The 11,988-nt window shown below is 45.4% G+C and overlaps 1 long non-coding RNA gene across 2 annotated transcripts in view; it reads right to left on the bottom strand.

Annotated features, from left to right (window-relative positions):
- The window catches only part of LOC114615269, a 20,127-nt gene that overhangs the window by 7,639 nt on the left and 500 nt on the right, over positions 1–11,988 (bottom strand). For both annotated transcript variants that reach the window (XR_003710447.1, XR_003710446.1), the window contains exon 2: positions 8,900–8,995. This is a non-coding gene — a long non-coding RNA (uncharacterized LOC114615269). The remainder of the gene's footprint in view (positions 1–8,899; positions 8,996–11,988) is intronic.

The following is an 11,988-nucleotide window of genomic DNA, read 5'->3' as shown; positions in this document are numbered from 1 at the left end:
CAGCCCCTGGTGTGAGAACTCCAGTCTCTGGTCTGAGAACCCCAGTCTCTGGTGTGAGAACCCCAGCCCCTGGTGTGAGAACCCCAGTCTCCAGTGTGAGAACCCCAGTCCCTGGTGTGAGAATCCCAGCCCCTGGTGTGAGAACTAGAACCCCTGGTGTGAGAACCACAGTCTCTGGTGTAAGAACCTCAGTCCCTGGTGTGAGAACTCCAGTCTCTAGTGTGAGAACCCCTAGTCCCTGGTGTGAGAACCCCAGCCCCTGGTGTAAGAACCTCAGTCCCTGGTGTGAGAATCCTAGTCTATGGTGTGAGAACCCCAGTCCCAGGTGTGAGAACCCCAGTCCCTGGTGTGAGAACCCAAGCCCCTGGCAAGAGTCAATATCATCGATTTCCTTTAGTGGGAAAATGCTTCAGAATGGAAGGGGAAGACAGGCCAGCCCAATGTCATCTTCCCCACCTTCTGTCTTCCCTTTCAGCTTTGTTCTATCTCATGACCTTCATCTGCCTCTGTTACCTGCCTTATGCACCTCCTTTCTTTCTTTCTTTCTTTCTTTCTTTCTTTCTTTCTTTCTTTCTTTCTTTTTTTTTTTTTTTTTTTTTTTTTTTTTTTTTTTTTTTTTTTTTTTTTTTGCCTGTGTTCTCCACGCAATGTCAACCCAGGGCTGGGGCTGTACAACCACCTTTGTGATCCTGTGGGAACAGCGAGCCACTTAAGGAAGCTGTAACTTCCCAGTCATCTTTCTCCCCATAAGAACCCCAGGCAAGAAGGACACAAGAGCAGAAAGAGTGGCTGTTAATGTTTTACCCAAAGCCCAGCTCCACAGTCACTCTTGAAACCACAGTGCTGCCTCATAGGAAGTTTAAAACCCATTGTCTTTCCCGGGGGAACACCTGGGGTTGCCCCGTGGCTTAGACCGCTCCCTATCCTGGATCCCACGGATGTCACAGAGAAAAGGTAACCCACTACTCTGTCTGCCAATGCTCTACATCTCACCCCTCCTTCCTTAGCTGCTCTTCTCCCAGCTGCCCCTCAGGCGTCCAGCTCCTGTTTCCATGTCACAGGCCACACACCTTATTTGCTTTAAAATTCACAAAGCACCGAGAAGATGAGCCATCTGCAAGATACTTCTGTGTGGGGAGGTGATGACCCAGAAGAATTCAGGACCTGCACTTCAGTCAAAGCGAGGAACCGGGAAAGGTCGCCTCTGTGGGAGTTTTAATATTACCATTTGTGTAATGTGGGCACTCCTCTCTCCTAATTTCAGTTGAGAGGGATCTTCCTTGGGGTATGGTTCTGGCCATCTGCCTTCTCCTAGAATTTGTCCCTGGGACCTGACTTGACATTGTCACTGACCATTCCCTGATCCTTCCCTGACTGCACTCCCTGTGAACTCCCTCTGTCCTTTAAGGAATTGATTTGTAGAGGTCACATGCTCCTGGGTCCACCTATATCCCAGGATCCACTTCTGCTGTGCCTTTCTCCTCTTCCCAGCTCCTAATTTCTTGAGCATCCCTTGGGCCTCTTCTCCGTGCACCTACCCACCTCGGTTAAAGATTTAGATGTCGGATTGAGCTGTAAGAAGTATCTCATGATTGTTCTTTCCTGCCTAGAAAAAAATGGCCATCCTGTGGGCCGCCCTCACTGCTGAGACTGAGCCAACCCCTAATTATCTGTTTCCAACCCCCTGGTCTCGCCTTGAACATCAAACTCCCAAATCAGGATCTGATAACCATCTCCAAATTGGTTAGAGCAGGACCGTAGATGTCTATCCCTGCCAGATTTACTCCCCTCTTTGATGTCCTCATCTTGGTTAAAGAAAGCCTCGTGTTTCCATTTGCTTATACCCCAACACCAGGACCCCAACACCCTATCTTTCATGGCATAAATCTTGTAACTCTAGCCTCACTTTTCACAGTTAGACTCCCATCGTTCTAGACCAGAGTTCCTAGTGTTGCCCAGGCTAGCACAGCAGCATTGAACTGGTTCCTGCAGCTACTCTTGGAGCCTTCCAGTCCTATCTCTGCACAGCAGTCTCAGAATGAATCACAGCACGCTGTCTCCCCATCTTTAACTCTACCTCACAGTACACCACCTTTCCACTTCCCTTGTACAATACTCAGAGCAAAAGAAAAGTTTCCTCCTGTCTCTCATTCCTCTTGTGAATCTCTGGGGCCCTCAGTTCCCATATTCCTGCCTCTAATGCCCTCTCTCCACTCTCCCAAGCCTTTTCATGTAGCGTTTGGATGGGCTTCCTCAGACAATCCCGGTCTCAGTGACTCCATCCTGCCTTACTTCACAGAATTGAGATATAATAGTATTATATAACTATCTGTTTTGTGTGTGCTTTCCAGTCCTATTAGGTTCTAAGTTTTCTGAGAGCAAAGATAATTTTTGGTTCAGGCAAGGTCCTTCCTAGCATCTGACAGATAACAAATGCTCAATATTTATTTGTTAAACAAGTGAAGGAACTGATGGGCTCTCTTTGCCGCATCTTTTGAGAGTTCGGTGAACAGTTGATACTCGAAAACCTTGGACCAACAGTTCAATGACAGTGTGTGAGGGGATTGGGATTATATATTTAAAAAAATGAATTTGTACCATTTAGAACACTTTCCTTAAATGTGATTATTTCTGCTTCTTTCTCCTTCCAGGGTAAAGGATGGAGCCCATAACTCCACTTCGTTCATCCAAAACATTAAGTCTTTACTCTTAATGCAGTAGGCATGACATTCCAGTGGAATATCATTAATACACACACACAGACACACACACACACACACACACACACACAATGACAATCTAATAAGAGAACTTCTTTAAGATCTTTTAGTGACCCAAGGACTATTTTGAACCTTTAGGTGTTTTCCCCTGAGTACATGGATTACCCACCTAGCAAGCAGAACTAGACTTGACAAATGGGAAAGCGGAACCCAAATGGCACCAGGCCACTTTTCCCAGTTCATATAGTCAGTCAGAGTGGAGAGTCAGTGCCTATGAGGTTTGTGATTTGAAACAGGGTCTCTAGGGAGACAAGCATGTTAAGTCTCACTTTCCTTCACTCTTCTCTGGCAGCTCAAACTCTGATGGATTCTGTAAGATCAAGGGCATTGAGTATTAAGATGGCCCCGTACTGCAGTGAGAAAGATTCTAGACCCAGAGCCTCCTCAAGCAATGTGATCCTACTGAAAGTACAATGAAATCACTGACAGTGGAACTATACTCCTTTACTGATCTGTAAGGGCTCTTTCCATCCCTGGTGCAGGCCCTGTTCCCCAGCCAGGGGAAGGCCACAGGTCTGTAGCACTTTTAGGTGAACAACTTGGATCTGTGCTGCAATTCATTCATTTTCAGCTTCACTTGTTAACCTACCTCCACCTGGTAAACAGGAGTCCTGATGTCCTAGACTCATTCCCCCTGCCTGTCCCCTGCCCAGCTGATAGCCAAACTTAAGAACATTCCTCCTGAAAAGTGTCCCAGGGTTTGCACTGGCAAGAAACAAGAAGCTGGGATCCTGTGTGGTTGTCCACCTCCCTTGTCCCTGACCGTGGCAAGCATGAGAAGCTGCTTGCATAGTGACAGCACTCTCCAACAGTGTTGGCCAGAGGCAGAGGAGGAGAAGGACTGATTTCCCAGGTAAGAAAGCCATTGCAAGGCTCCATGGGAGAAATTCCAAGAGTTGTTACAGGTCATCTTAGAAACCGGACTTGCAAACTACAGCTGAGGCTCTGAAGCACCAATGACGATGCTTCCCACTTACCCACCTTTCCTTTGCAGTCCTTAGACACTTTTAAGGGACACAAAGTCCCCTGTCACAGCTAGATGTGGCTCACTCTCTACAGCACTGGAAACAGAGATGGCCAATACTCAGCTACTACTCATAGAAGTTGGCGTAGTATCAATGTGAATGCAGAAAACTTGAAACCATACTTGCCTTGTTTCTCACAAAAGTGGATGAAAAACAAGAGACGTCAACAATCAGGGACAGAAATACACTTGACTGATGAACTGTTCAGTCTGTCTCAGACCGAATCTGTGGAGGGAAGCAAGCTGAAACTAGAATGCTCTTGGTATTGTTCTAGGAGGTTGTCGTTGGCAGCCAGTGACACCCAGTCCATTGTCAACCTGTTGCCAAGGTTGGACTCTTCTGTCCCCCAGACTGGATTTTACCACATAGGCCATCCTTTGGGCCACCCCATCACATGGGACATTGGTAAAGCCCTTTTCAAGGACAGATGAGAAGTCTGCTCTTTAGAAATCCCAACCACTATGGGTTCCATTCTTCTTATCTTCAAAGTCAGACACAGATGAAATGGCTATGACCTCCTACAGAGCTCTAATAATCAGAGAATTTAGAAGATCCTATGACTAGGATATTAGGAGAACAAATCCTCTGCTCATTGTGGGATGGTTCTACCAACTTCCACTAAAGTAAGTACTAAGGCCTCCTTCTCTACAACCTTTTAAAGCGTGTGTATAAATTATATGTCTCCTTATGTTTTTATTTTTTTAATTTTGTAATTATATTTATGTACAGAAAACTTAAGTGTAAATTATTTTTTAACCCAGTTTAGTGGCGAGTTCTTTAGCCTTTGCTTTTTCCAGCTTGGCAATTCGGGCCACAGACTTAGGACGCAGGATGTTGCCTCCCCAGTGGAGGCAGATCTCGTCATATCTGGCATTATAATTGGTCCTAATAGCTTCCACCAGCTTAACCAGAGCACCCTTGTCTTAACCTGTGTGAAGGCAACAGTGGTGCATGTCTTCCTGTGGACCAGGCGCCCCAGCCTGGCCTTTCCCTTGATGATGCAGTAGGGCACCCCCATCTTTCTGCACAGGGCAGGCAGGAAAACCACCAGCTCAGTGGGGTCTACATCATGGGCAATCACCACCAGCTGAGCCTTCTTGTTCTCCACCAAGGTGGTGACTGTATTGACTCCTGCTCGGAGGACAGGTGGTCTCTTACTTGGGACATCTCCTTTGCTAGCAGCTTTCTTCTCAGCACAAGCCAGTAGGCTTTACTTCCTCTCTTGCATTGTCTCTGGCATGTACTTGTGGGCAAGCTTAAGCAGCTGGTAGCTGTTTGCCTGTCCAGGGCCTGGCTGAACTGGTTAATGGCAGGAGGTACTTTGAGTCGCTTATAGAGGATGGCTCTTTGCCGCTGCAGCCTGATGTATGGGGTCATTTAACGAAGCGTGTTAGATCTCTTTTGGGCTGGATGTCCTGCCCAATGCCGAAGTTCTTGGGCCTTTTCTCCAACAGAGGATTGACCACCTTTTTGGCCTCCTGCTTCTTGACGACGGCGGGGGGCCAGGGCCACCTTCTTCCCCCTGGCCTTCTTTCTTTTGGGCATCTTGCTCTGCTGGAGGACAGAGCTCCTTATCTTTTTAAATTGAACCAAAGCAAATGGACTGAAAGCCATCAAAATATGTGCTGGAGGGAGGGCTGGCTGCACATCAATTTCATCCTTACCCAAGATATGTTCACTGTCACTCTTAAGATGAGTGACATATGATCATCCCATTGGTTGTCCTCAAAGTTACTCAGTAATGGCTGGTTGCCAAGGAATTTGATGGACCCTTTGCAGAATGCAGAGAAGAATGATACATTGTCTTTATGTTTAGGAGAAAAAAAATTGAATACATAAAAAAATCTCAAGCTAATACAAGAAATTTAGAATCAAGTCCAAGACCTGACTTCTGTGTATTTCATTGTTGACTATCTACCGTAGTATTATCATTAAGTTGCACAAATGAAACCAGGTAATCTCTGGTTCCATGCAAATATACAAAGAATATTTACCTTAGCTCAATTATCAAACACATTTTCTTTAGGGAGCATCTGGCCTTTCTGATAATGCTAAGGCAGGGCATTTTAATTTCAACACAACATAGACTTTAACTTTCAGCCTCAACAACCTTGTGGATGAGACTTACTGCATCGTTTTTAGGCTTGGTTTAAAAAAAATGAAAAAGGGGGAGCTCCTTACCAAAAATAACTAAGATTTCAAGATAATAAAAATAGAACATTAAAGCAAGCACAGAGTTCAGCTGAGCTTGAGATCTGTTGTCGTTGGCCACATCCTATCCCCATGGAACCTACCCACAGATGGTCTAGAATTAACCACCACTAATATTTAGCAAGTGCTTGCTTTCTTCTGACCACAGTTCTGAGAACTTTACATGTATCAGCTCACCGAATCCTTAGCAAAACTCTAAAACATAAGCCCTACTATTCCTATAGAGTTGGAGGCACAGGAGGGGCAACAGCTAGCTTTGGTTCCATGGACTCAGAAGTGGGGGGTGGGGAACCGTCATTCGCACCCAGGCAGAGTAGACGGTACTATACTAGGTTGGTCCACTTTGTGATCGTTTTTCCAAAACCGAACTCGAGGATTTCCATCTCATGCAGTCTTCCTTATCTAAGACAAGCCCTCATCTTGAGGAAGTCCAAGGCTGCCACAGATAGAGGAAACGCAACGAAGGGGACCTTTTACACGCATAGGCTGCACATCGAAATGTGCGTATAGGGAGCAGGAAGTGGTTTCTCTTGGATCTCCCCATGCCACTGAGGCTCCACAGTGAATGTTTGTAGAAGTTCAACATCTAAGGCCATCAGTAAAAGTGACTCATGTCACACAAAGCCCACCATGCTCCAGTTAAAAAAAACACCGCATACTGGAAGAATGGAGCCTGTGGGCAGAACTAAGTTTGCCTAGATCTACCTTGACTTGCAGATCAAAGCTGTGACCTTGTTCCTGAGAAGTTCAAGGGGGAGGAACCAACATGCCAGGCACCTCGCTTTCCGAGGAGAACGCTAGAAAGCTGTTATGCTGTATGTGAGAGAAGAATAGCAGTTTTCAGAGCGAAGACCAGCGTGTGGCCTGTGCCTCTTTTCTCTAGAACTCTGGTTCTCCAACTTCAGTCTTGACTGAGCGTCTCTTAAGAATGCTTTGAAACTTAGGTTCTGTGCTCACCTAAGACCAAGCTTCCAGGATGCTGATGTGGATGGTATATCCTTTGAAACATCTTCTACAGAATGGAGGCTTTAACATATGGAGCTCCCAGGAGGCTTGGCAGCAACTCCTGATCATGCTCCATCACCAAGGGAGCTGCAGCACCCTTACCATCACCAAGGGAGCTGCAGCACCCTTACCATCACCAAGGGAGCTGCAGAGTCTTTAGAACACAGGCAGCTTAGAGGGTGAGACTAAGGACTGTATCCTAAGACACCTGGTGGACAGGAGAGCACAGGGCCATATTTTAAATGTTTACATGAACAACTCTGACTAATATTTTAGTTCTGAGTGTAAGTTGTATCACAGTGTGACCTACTGTTTACTTAATGACAAGCTTTTTGGGTAACTTCTCCATGAGTAGCTTTCAAAGTCACCCCCTTTACCTACCTATTTCCAGTTGCTGGCTCCTCTATGTCTTACGTTTCTGTTGCTACAGTTTTGAAAAAAAATTCCCCTTTTCATCAAGACTGACAATGAAACAGATCTTAAAGTTATTTAGCCCAATTTCTTTACTCCATAGGCAAGAAAAGGAGGACTCAAGGCCAAATGGTTGACCAAGGACAGAGATATGGGTCTTACACAGGAGACCACACAAGCCAACCCTACATACTCCCAATTTATAGACCCAAAGGATGTCCCTTCTCTCTGTGGTACCACATGTCACCAGCAGACACCCACTGCAGACCATGTCTGGACACTCTTCCCTGGTTTTTCCATTAAAGTAGAGCTGAAAACAGGTATTTTTTTATTCCTTTAAAAAAAATCTTCAAAAATGAATGGCTGTCTCATACAGCAAAAATACAGCAAGTGGCTGGAAAAATCCACTGTGCACAGATAGAAAAAAATGTTATAAATAAATAGAATGATCAGAAAACAGATTAAACATCCAAGTTGAAAATGAGAAATGAAGATAAAAGACATGAAAGCCATGACCCAATCCTGACTCTGGCTCCATTACGCAGCCTCTTCCTGGCCACATGATATTTGAATTCATAGGACTGTCGACTTTGAGAGCCAAAAACAAAACAACAACAGCAACAAAACAATCTCAGATGTCACAAGTAAGGTAACCCAACTCCTCATCTTGAGGAAACAGAGAAAACTGAAGCCTGCAGACTTGAGGACACCAGCCCAAGGCCACACAGTCCCTACCTATCAGTCAGGTGCTAGTCTTCTGGTCACTGAAGGAAGCACAATAGATGAGTTATTTGGTCCCTGGCAAAAAATACTTATCGCTTAACTGTTTGGTATCTGTCTAGTCTGTTCCTTGTTGCTGAGATGAACAGTGTGAGCAAAATCAACATGAGGGGAAAGACATTATTTCAACTTACAGCTCTCAGGTCACACTCCATGCTGAGGGAAGGCTCTAGATAGCAACCTGGAGACAGCAACTGAAGCAGAGGCCCAGGAAGGACACTGTTTACTGGCTTGTTCTCCATGGCTTGCTCAGCCTATTTTTTCATACAACCCAGGACCATCTGCCTAGGGGTGGCCCCACCCACAGTGGGCTGGGCCTCCCACATCAACCATTAATCAAGAGACTGTCCCCTACATACTTGCCTTCAAACCAATCAGATGGTGGCAATTCCTCAATTGACATTACTTCTTCACAGATTAAACTTGTGTCAAGTTGATAAAAAGCTATCCAGCATAGTATCTTTCCATTGTGGTTTTAAAAAGAAATTAAACATATCACCTTCTAGGGAGACGTAATGGTAGCTTTTAATGAGTACAAAGTCCTCCAGACATTTGCTGTTGTTATTGTTGTTGTATTGCCTCTAGATGGTATAAATCAATTACCCATCATGGACTAGCGACTGCTAGCGAGAACAGAGTGGCGGCCAGACACAGATAATTGCTCTGTTACTGAGATTAACACCTCACCATGCTCTCAGGACACTTATGAATCTTGCTGTCTCCATGAAACCAACAGTGGAGGGACTGTACATTCCGGCTGTCTCCACATCTATCTGTAGCCTCCTACACAAAAACAAATGTTACCTTAAAAATTGCATTTAACTAAAGGTCTGTGCAGTGCCGTAACAGCAATCATGGGGAAGGCAGGAGACTCCCCCCCACACACACCCTTTTAAGGTACTTCTTGCTGGTGAGTAGTGAGGTTTAGATCCATGGCTACAGGACAAAGGCTATGAGGGAAAAGGATGTGAAGCTGGGACTGTGGGAGAGGGAATTACAAAGTACAGGTAGACTGCTGCTTATGAGTTATGATGAGGTTACAGTAAGACCCAGAATTCTGGCCTCTCACTCTAAAGGGTCAGTTGTACACCTGTTGCCTGCAGACTCACGGAGGAAGCAAGAAGATTCTTCAACTCTAGAACCACAGGCAACTCACAAGGATCAGGAAGCATAGGAAACTCACAAGACTCACAAAGTGCATGTTTAGTAAACAAGACCCTGGGGTGGAGCTATTTGTGGGTTTGATGGGAAACTTCTATAGGGCAGCTTTTGTGAATCATCTTCCATGACTTGGTAAGCGACTTTGATAACTCAGGATCCTGTGTCATCCAGCTGAAGTTAGTAACTGAAATAAGCTCATTCACTCATGTGGCGTGGTACAGAAAGACGCAGCTCCTACAAAGCCTGGCACTTCCTGCCTTTTCCCCAAATCCAAACAAGCTTTTCACATGAACTGTCCCCGTCTACTAGATTCCAGCAGCAGAGGCTGGAAATCAGAGCAGGATGAAACTGGCTGGGGAGAAGCCAGAGGAAGGCAGTCTGGTTTGTTTGCTACACAAGAGGAGGAGAGTCTATCTCAGCGGTTCTCTCAGGACATTTTAACTGAAAGAGGCCTTTCCTGGGACAATTCTTCCTGAAAGGAGACCCCCCCACACACACACACACCCACACACAAAATATCAAACGGGCAACAAATAATTTTACCATTACCAGGTAATCCGTGTTAATCGCTCCGTTTATATACTGAGGCTGACATACCATTAGAGACCGAGTACGCATTGTAACTAGAGCATTAATAAATTTAAAATGCGCCTATTAGGATGACAGCTTTGGAGGTGCAAAGGAGTAAACAGTTATCACTTGGCAGCAGCCGCTCTCACCCCATCTGCCGAGACTGCGCATACATTTTCAGCTTCCTGAGCAATGATTAGGCCTGTCAGAACCTCTTTAACCTTCTAACTGCTGGTCCCCACTGGCCGTAATTAGAGACTAATGAATTCAGAAGATGCGGGCCGTGAGGAAAACTGCCTTGACAGTTTGTGTACAAATTAAGCCCCAATTACTTCAAGCATCTTTTGCATTGTGGATACAAGTCTCTGTTATTATTTTTGAATATGGTCATTTTAGCAGAATGAAGAACTTGGCTAATGTATTTTGTCATTTTTATGGCTCGTCATAAAGAACAAACATACTGGGGTGGGTCATGAATTTGTGAAATAAACTATTGCAGATTATAAAAAGAAATTAATTTCATCTTGGGAATACCCTACCACCTTTTTTTTTTCCATCCTGATGGATCTACTGATTAATATGGTTAATATTATTCAGATATTGTATGCTGAGGAAGGAGCTTGACTAACTAGCAGCTTGTGTGGGTTTAGACCCTAAGGAAGGAGCTCAAGCAAGAAGGTGTCTCTCTCCGCCTGACCCTGCCATGGGACTTCCTCTAGTGTCAGATAGCACTGATCTCACCTGCTCTTCTGCCTTCTATGATCCCAGCATGAAGTCTGTGAACACCAAGTGTGAGTTCTAAAGCACAACACTTAGATCTCTGGTCACATTTGTTTTAAAACAATCGTGAGTTAGTCAGTCTTGCTTTATTTTCATCCTGTCCAGATACTCATTATGTGTCATTTAGGGGCACCTTCCCCTATTCTATACTGTATGTGTTCACTCAAGAACGCTGTCTATATGCTTTTAGAAAGCCAGCGGGTGGGCACTCTGGCCTAATGCTCACCGCCCTTATGGCCATTGCTTTAGCTAAAGGATACTGCTACTGCTACAGCCTCTGAGTCCCAGAGCCGGTCTTGCCATCTGTGTTGGTCATCCTGCTCCAGGCAGCTCAGGGATTCCTGTGCTGGCAGGAGAGGGGAGGATCTTTACTGACAGCCGGTTGCCACTGAAATTTGTGCATGCAGGAGACCCTATCTCCACTCTCTGCTACTAGACTACTCTGGTTAAAACCCTCCCTTCTGTCTACTTCATCTCCTCAGCTCCAGTCTTATCTAAAGTAGATAGAATGATACTCTCTTCTCCAAACACAAAGGCATGTCTTCATCAAGAAGAAGAAGGAGAAGGAGAAGGAGAAGGAGAAGGAGAAGGAGAAGGAGAAGGAGAAGGAGAAGGAGAAGGAGAAGGAGAAGGAGGAGAAGGAGAAGGAGAAGGAGAAGGAGAAGGAGAAGGAGAAGAAGAAGGAGAAGAAGAAGGAGAAGAGGAAGATTCACTATTCCTGGTACAAAAGGCTCTGAAAATGTGGGCAGATGTGGGCACAGGAAGCATCCTGAGAACAGAGGTTGTCAAGTTAGGTCTGCTCTGACCAGAAGATGTTTAGGAAGAAGTTATAAGTATTAGAAGTAGTGAGAAGAGGGCAGAATATGGATTCAAGGGCTCAGGGTAGAATAAGAAAGAAGCCACAAGCCATGGAGTGAAGCTGGCCACATGCATACATACACACTCACACACACACACACATGCACCCCCCAAAAAAAATGATTTCCTAAAAGCATGCGTGTAATGTTCAGAGCATTCCGCCTTCTGAAGACCAGGAGAGGTGTCATTCATTCTCTTCATTTAGTGTCACAGCTCCACCTCCACACTGATCTGTAGCACAAATCCATTCACTTGGTGCTCTGACAGGACCAAGAGCCTAGCACAAATCCATTCACTCGATGCTCTCGGTGCTCTCACAGGACCAAGAGCCTAGCACAAATCTATTCACCCGGTGCTCTGACAGGACCAAGAGCCTAGCACAAATCCATTCACTCGGTGCTCTCACA

The sequence above is a fragment of the Grammomys surdaster genome, unplaced genomic scaffold (assembly GCF_004785775.1).
Source record: "Grammomys surdaster isolate TR1022 unplaced genomic scaffold, NIH_TR_1.0 130, whole genome shotgun sequence".
Lineage (NCBI taxonomy): Eukaryota > Metazoa > Chordata > Mammalia > Rodentia > Muridae > Grammomys > Grammomys surdaster.
Note: the sequence above shows the minus strand (reverse complement) of the source record. Positions and strands in the feature narration are given on the sequence as shown.